At 32.2% G+C, this 8,692-nt stretch overlaps 1 non-coding gene across 1 annotated transcript; it reads left to right on the top strand.

Annotated features, from left to right (window-relative positions):
* The first annotated feature begins 7,709 nt into the window (after positions 1–7,709).
* On the top strand, positions 7,710–7,842 carry LOC126021126 (small nucleolar RNA SNORA51). The gene has a single exon (XR_007499736.1). It is a non-coding gene; the product is annotated as a small nucleolar RNA SNORA51 (small nucleolar RNA).
* The last annotated feature ends 850 nt before the right edge of the window (positions 7,843–8,692 follow it).

Raw genomic sequence — 8,692 nt, forward strand, 5'->3', positions numbered from 1 at the left:
AAAGAAAGAAAGAAAGAAGAAAGCCGAAGAAAGGAGAAACTCAGGTAATAAAGGGTGTGACTGGACAATCTTTTACCAAAGGAAATTATTCCTGATCTATTCAACCATGTCTGCAGGAACCAAAATAGACAGATGGCAATTACCCAGGAAAGATTTTTGTCTACTTTTTCTAGACCCTCGACATGGAAAATAGAAGTTTCACAATATATTTGATATTATAAAAGAATGGTAGCTTGGACTGAAAAGATAGAAACAGTATAAAATGAAAGAACACTGTCAGAGTCACAAATTTCTTTAAGTAGTAAATGGGCTGATGACTGATAGAACTACTTTCATGAAAACACATGCTTGAAGAGAAAGAATGACTCAGAGAATGAAGATTACACTGTACACTCTGACAGTGAAAGCAGAACTATAGAACATTATTCTCTGGTTTAGAAAACTAATCCAATTTTTCAAGTTGGATTTCAAATGCTTGCAAGTGGTGACTCCTTTTTCTCTCCAATTTTTCTCTTTCAAAATGGGATGTCTATTCCACATCTTTATTGTAGATGCAGAAACTCTCCATGCCTGGAGATGAAGAGAAATGTTTATCCAGGATGAATAAGATTTTATAATTCACCAATGTATGACTTAGATGATGACATTTAAATAAATGATGTTCATATAAGATTGTAGATTTAATGATAATGTAGTAATAGGTTAGGATTTGATGCTGGCAGTAGTATGGGCTATATTTATTTTTATTGTAAAAGAGATAAGTATTTTAGAATTCTTGAGGATAGACTGTACAACATGATCATCACAAAAAACCAAATAAGTCGATGCATTAATTTATGGAACCTGTGAATGTGATCCTAGTTGGGAAAAATAAAATGGGATTTTTTTCAGGCTTCAGATGTTTAGCATCTAAAATGAAATCTTCCTGAATTACCTCCCTGCACCCTAAATCCAATGACAAGCACTCTAATAAAGGACAAAAGTGCAGACACAGATCCTTGAGAACAGAAGGCAATATGTGGATGTTTACAGAGATTAGAGACAATGCATCCACAAATCAAAGGACAATGGGAAACACAAGAAGTTCAGAGGCTGGATTAGGCAAGGCAGCGTTACTCTTGGAATCTTCATAGCTGAAACATTCCTAACATCTGGATCTCTGACTTCATATTTTCAATACTTTAAGGGAATGCATATGTCTTGTTTCAAACCAGGTTGATATCAAGTTGTTACAGAGAACCAAGGAATCCTCTGTGACACATATAGCTGTCTTTCCAGAAGGTATTGAAGAGACCAAGGAAGTTTTCCACTGACTCATTACTTCAGTGTTAACCTCCAGAACTTTAGTTTGGCTTGTGTGGTCTACCAGGCTATGTTTCATTACTGAAAGGCCTTTAGACAAAGAGAAAGGGGATTATGGGTGGGAAGGTGTTAAAGGAATTTTAAACATTTGCTTGGAAATTAAGGCAAACCAAGGAATTTGAACTGAGTTACCAAAAGAGATATATGTTCTTCATCACGATACTTATTTTATATATTTGTTTAATTGTATAAGCATATTTTGATTGGTTTAAATAAGAAATTCATTTTTTATGATTCCAACTGAATAATTTACTTATTGATAGAATGAGTGTTTCACATATTTTAATGTATTTTAATGAAATTTCAAAGAAAAACATTTTTATTTTTGTTTATTTTTAAGAAGGTACATATATTTCTCTCTCTTTTTATTTGTTATAAATATCATTACTGGGAATAGATTTCCAAGTTGACAGTCATTTTCTATCACCACTTTCAGGGTGATTCTAAAATTTTCCTCTGGCTTTCACTCTTTGGAATGTTAACTGACAGTCTTATTTTTGCCCCTTTAAAAGATTTATGTTTTCTCTTTGTATTTGACTTCTAGCATTTTATAAATGTCTTTATTTTATATGTCTCCTTTATTTTAGTTGAGTTTCATAATAGTCATCAATTTATAGCTTGATGACTTCTTCAGCTTCAGATAGTTCTCAGGCCAATATTTCTTTGAGAATTATTTATATTCTACTTTTCTTCTCTTAATGTAAACTTTCATTATATGCGCAGAATTTTGTCTCTTATCACATGTAATATAGGAACCTCTCTACCTCCCCATGTTTTCTTATATCTGATGTTTGAATATGTTCTACTTATATATGTTCTGGTTCATCTAACATCTCTTAGTTTCTTAAACCATGTATTACTTTCTTAAATTCACTTTGGTATATTTGAAGTACCAAAACATGCATTTGACATTTTTTATTAAGTTAATATTTATACCAGATAAATAAAATCTATAAACCATTTTACTCAAGATTGTTTCTGCTCTCTCTGATACCCAGATCACACAATTACTTGTTTCTGTCATTTATTTCTCCTCTTTTAAGTCATTATATTTTTTCTTTATTAATGTATTTATTTATACAATTTGATTACAAACATGATTGTAGTTGGGGTTCAGTCATATAAAGAATACCTCCCTTCACCAGTGTCACCAGTGCGACATTCCCATTTTTGATGTATGTGAAGTTCTGTATTATACTATTTTTCCACAGAGAAGATTTACTTCTGATAATCATTTATAACATACATTGATCTCCTTAATTGAGTCAAAGGTTTTCATTTGTGTGAGAACTGTAACTTCTGCTTTAATCCCTACAATGTAGCCTTTCATAGGACTTGAGTAGAGTAGAATCATGGATATTTTTCTTCTTAGTGAATCCTAAATTTACATTTTATCTGCTCATTAGATTTCTGAGATTGCTAAAAACTCTGATTGGATTTTTAAACTGAAGCTTTGTGTTTGCTTTCATCTTCTTACTTGAGGCAATTTGGAAATTAGAAACTATCAAAAGGTCAAATAATGTAGGGCTCATGCTTAAAGGATTTCTTCCTTGGCATATTGGTCCCTGAAAACCATTTGATATAAAATCATTCTTTTATTTTATTTTATTTTTATTTTTTATTATGTGAATAATGATGCAAAGAGAGAGGACAAGGTAAAGTTACAGTGGAAGGACAATCAACCAAAATCAGAGTTCTCAGAAGAAATCCCCCTGCTGACACCTTAATTTTAAACTTACAGTAAAAGAACATTAAGAAAAATAAAACCGAGCCCATGTACAATTCCTTTGTCCCTCAAGACCCTAGATTGTAGTACATTATAACATTTCTTAGCAGTACACAAAGCAATCTAAAGCCATAAAATTTATGTAACTCCTTAAATTTGAAGGCATAGTAATTTTTTACATTTCCATGCACATGCATATTACTTTAAGTTAACCTCAAAAGTTTAAGTGTTTTTTTTTCTTAAGGTTTAGAGTCAAAGGAGCACAGTAAAAACGGTGTTAGAGTGGCAAATATTGTTTGCATACGCCCACCAAAATATTGGGGACATGGAAAGGAAAAGCCTTGGCCTAAATACAAGGAGACCCTACCCATGAAGTTTCCTGGCATAAGACCAAATCTAGGCTCCAGGAAAACTAGTTTGTCCAATTCAGGTCATTGTCTGTAGTGCTAATACAGTTTTATTTTTCACATAGTCTCTGTTGTTGGCATCAGGTTTCTGTATTAAAGATCCTGGAATCTGCATATCCTACATTGAAGTCAAGATGGTGTGGAGCGTCCTCTAATTTCAACTCACAATTAAAGGGCAATGCAGAAAGCCCTGTCCAGTAAGCAGGTTGTTGTTGTAGTTTCTCAGTGTTAAGGGAAGACTCTTTTGAGTAGATCTATGTCAGAGTAGCAGTAGGGTCTTCCCTGGTAGATGACTGCTTCCAGGTGATGTTATAGACAACTTTGGATGTTTCATAGAAAATCGTTCTTTTATTCATAAAATAATTATCTGCTTCTTTGTGTCATTTAATACCAATTATTTACTTTTTCTTTCGTGGAATAATTTATTTAAAGAATTTATTGTTTTCTAGTCAGACACCACATTTTTAAAGGTAGAAATTCTAATTTATTTTATGGCTGTGGTAATACTGGCAGTAATGTGAAAACATTTTTATTCTGTGACTGAACTGTTGTTTCTCCATGATTATTAATCTAAAAAAAGTATATGCTGTTCCTTGTTTTAAATTAGAAATCATGCAAGGGAAAAATGTCCAGAGACAACAATAACTTATTATTACATTGTCTACTCTTTCTTTACCTCCCACAAAATGATACTAAAGCATAAAAGATGAAAATTTATTGATTTCTGACTGCTACAAGAAAGCTAAAGTTTATAAACAAATAATAACTTTTTGTCATTCTATGTTCATAACTGTTCTAAGGAGTGAGAAGAGATGATAAGATTTTTGGTACTGAATAGTTTCTACTACCAGTGAGTCTATAATCAAGTAGCTAGACTTACCATAAAATTAAGAAATATGAACAAATGGAAGGAGTGTGGGAAAAAAGAAATATGAACAAATAAATGTGAACCATAGAACATAAAATTGATTATAAAATAAAGAGAATAATAAGTTGCATTTCAAATTGTATTGCATAAGTTGTGTTGAGAATTATTAAATATCTTTATTAAAAGGAGGGGAGGAAAACAGGGAACATTTATATTTGGAAAGTTGGTGAAGGGGGATGTATGTTTTATTTATTTTATTTATTTTTTGTTTTTTAGGCCACATCTGGTGAAGCTCAGGGGTTACTTCTGGCTATGCACTCAGAAATTGCTCCTGGCTTGGGGGACCATATATTGAATGCTGAGGGATCGAACTGAGGTCAGTCCTAGGTCAGCTGCCTACAAGACAAATGCCCTACCACGGAGCTGTACTCCAGCCCAATAAAGGAATTATTTTTTAAAAATCTTCATATTAAACAATTATCTTAATCAAGAAAAATATTCAAAATGGGCACAAAGTTTGAAAAGCATATTGGAAGACATATCTCAGAAAATAAAATGAAAATATTTGATATCTAAAGGAAGTGAAGTCACATGGTTTGTAATAAGGAAGCTGGGGTCTGAGTACCATATGGTCCCCTGAGTATCACCAGGAGTGATCCCTAAGAACAGAGCCAGAGTTAAGTCCTGAAAATATTCAGGCTAGCATGTAACTTTTCCAACTCTTCATATATATACACAAGATCTCTGTTATAAAGGAAAAAAATAAGATTAGAACTGAGTTATTGTTAAATAGGTGAGATAAATTGTGTCTTTCCTACAAAATCACTTGTTGAAATTCTAATCACCAGTAACACAGAATGTGACTATATCTGGATGTATGAGGTTTTTAAAGAGTTAACTAAAGCAAAGTGTAATAATATGAGTGAATGGGGATACTGAAGTAATGTCACCAGCCTTCTTATAAAAAATTACCATATAAATTATCCATTGCTTAAAAAGGAAACCAATTGAGAAACAGTAATAAGGCAAATATCTGCAATCTATAGAAAGAAGCTTCATAAGAAAAATATGCTCTCACCAAAACATTAACTCAAATATATGTGGACCTTTGTTCACTACTTCACTTAATAACAGTAGCCATAATATAGAAACAACTTACATGTCCTAAATGAATAGATAAAATAGGTAAAGTATATTTTACTATATAGATATGTATTGATAATAGTTATTAGTACATATTTATATGTTAATTATAATAGATATTAATAATGCATATTATAATATTATGTCATTTAAATATAGTATATATTATATAAACATATAATAATATATACCTTAACTATTTTATTTATACATATAAATATATAGATATATAGAAACATTACTCAGTTATGAGAAAAGATAAACATTTTAGTTTACTTAACATCAATGGAACTGGGAAGTTTCGTGCTAAATGAAATATTTCAGAGGAAGAAATAAAAAATAAACACAGGGGAAAAGTAAAGACAAATAGGAAAGTAAAGACAAATAGAAAATGACATTAATAATCTATGGCATAATGAGAGGCAATACAAGGATATGGACAGTATCATTATTGTATTATTATTATCATCATCATCATCATCATCATCATCATCATCATTTGTTTTTTGGGTCACACCCGGTGACGCTCTGGGGTTACTCCTGGCTATATGCACAGAAATCGCCACTGGCTTGGGAAACCATATGGGACACCGGACGGGTAGCGCGTGCAAGGCAGATGCCTTGTGCCCTATCCCACCGCTCTGGCCTCATATATAGACAGTATTAATGACAAACACTTGTCTTTGGGTTATTACAAAACAAACTACACTCTGGATCACAAATAAATGGGGAGATACACAGTGGCAATGGTCTTAGGAACTCTGGTGGCAGGGAGTGCAGTAGTTTTGTGTATCAGTACTATGAATATTTATATTACCACAACCATGTTACCTAAAACATAATATAAACAAAATAAAATTTAAAAGTTAAAACAAAAATGGTAATACCCTGCTCTTATCATTTTCACTGGAAGTCAGCCATGCTTTTTGGTGGAAAATACATGAAAATTATGTGAAACTAATCAATTGTACTAAACTGTCTTTAAGATTAGAATAAATAGAATACCTTGTGACTATGTTAAAATGGATAGTTCAATTTGGCACACATCATTTCTTCTTGACAATCCAGTGAATGTTTTTCTGCTCTGGGAAAAAAAAAGTTAGCTCATTAGTTTCTATTGATTTGTGCATTACAGTTGAAGTAACACACTTGAGAAAATTTACTGCAGTAAATTGGTTTAGTTATTTGATATGCCATTCACAGCACCACACATATAAAGTATGTTCAGTCGTCACTCTGCCACAGTACATCATCTTCAGATCCATCTAGAGCATTCAAAATTTCCATCATTTTGAAGCTTTTGATGACTGCTTTATATGGTATAAAGTCCCCAACTCTCAATTACCAAGTGCATAACAATTTCAAGGAGAGGCTCTTACGATTTCCAGCCAGCATCCATTGATCACCGCTCATCATGCACTAATTGTAGAAATGTTGCCTGTGATCTTTCAAGACTTTATTTATACATACTGACATTGCATTTATGTGGGAAACTGTGCTTTGGATATGTAGCACAAAAGAAGACAAATATACTTCCATGCAACTGGCGAATACCTTGTTTCTCCATTTACCTTGAAGCAAACATCATGATGAAACATAAGTACACCAAGGATGGTTAAATGTTAAATGTTAAACACTGATTATTGGGGTGAAGAAATGTGAGAGTCTTCATTGAAAGTTGCTATGTTAGTAGTATTGATGAGAAACTAAATATACACATATTTGTACACATTTTTATGTGTAAAAAAATCTCTTAATCTAGTTACATAAACTAGTTACATAAATAACTGTATGGTCAATGAAAAACTAATAGATATGTGGAGATAGTAGTGCTCTTAGAACCAGAGAGTCTGAGTAGTAGTTTTTGTCAATTATTATTTGATATCTAAAGAAAATACCTGGAGAACATTTGTGTAATGATTCTCAGAGACAAAATAGAGGAGGACTGGAGGGTCCAGCTCCCAAAATGAAGCTCACCACAGGTATCATTTAGTGCAGTCACAGAAATAATTACACTGAGAACTATCATAAAAAAATGTGACTGAATGAAGGAATTAGAAGGCCTGTCTAAAGTACAGGCTGGTGTAGCGTGGGGAGGAAGGACACTTGGGATATTGGTCATGGGAATGTTGCACTGGTGAAGGAGTGTGTGTGTGTGTGTGTGTTAAAAATCAAAAAAAAAAAAAAAAGAAAAGAAAGATAAGGCCTCCCAATTCTTACCAAAGGCTGTGTTCTTTACACTGACTGTATAGAAAGAGGAGGTACAGTAAATGCACCCCATATACACCTCAACACAGGCCCTTTGCCTGGTCTGTATTGTGAATTGGGGGACAAAAACAAACAAAAAATTTTCTCAGCCACACAGAATCACAGCTAGACATCTGCAAAAGAGAGTACATTATGATTATGATTGTGAAATGAGAGTCTTTATCATTAAAGTTATTTTAGAAGCTTTTTATCTTATTTAGAGTTAAAGCAACAATTAAAGAAATGTAAATATGTTAGACAGAAAAAGGAAGTAGAATTGTGCATATAGGAATATTTCAGAAATTGATAAATGTTTTATTTTTGTTCTAAATGGTGAAAATATTAAGTTGTACTTAATTTAATTACATTAAAAGAATTATAGAATTAATTACAAAATTAGTTCTTTAATTTTATAAGGCTAGCAGTCAAAAAAAAGAGAGAGGAAAACAGAAATCACCTATTTTACTCATCCTTTATGTCAAAGAGAATGATCTTCAGACAAAGTGAAAAATACATCAAGTATGGAGAATTGAAACTAAATGATAAGTGAAGAGATTGAAAGTGAAGACTCATCTACTTAAAATAAATCCAATTTTCAAGACCTAGATAAATTGTTCTAAGGAACCAAGAAAATTTGTTGCAAGGAATCTTTGACTACCATGAGTAATCATGAATGTATAACCTAGTTTTAAAAACTTTCAGTGATTGGTTCAATAAACTATATATGTACATTTCCCTCTTCAGTCTTTTATTTTGTGGCCACATTCTATTGTGATATGATTCAGCATAGCTCTGGAGCAAATAGTTAAGTTAGTTGAAATGTGAGCTTATAGAGGTGAAATTATTAAACCCTAGAAATAAAATTAGGGACACCAAAGAGATAAAGAATGTTGGTATAAGTGCAGAGTTCTCAAAGATTACTTTCATCATGTCTCTCTT

This window comes from Suncus etruscus, chromosome 10 (assembly GCF_024139225.1).
Source record: "Suncus etruscus isolate mSunEtr1 chromosome 10, mSunEtr1.pri.cur, whole genome shotgun sequence".
NCBI lineage: Eukaryota > Metazoa > Chordata > Mammalia > Eulipotyphla > Soricidae > Suncus > Suncus etruscus.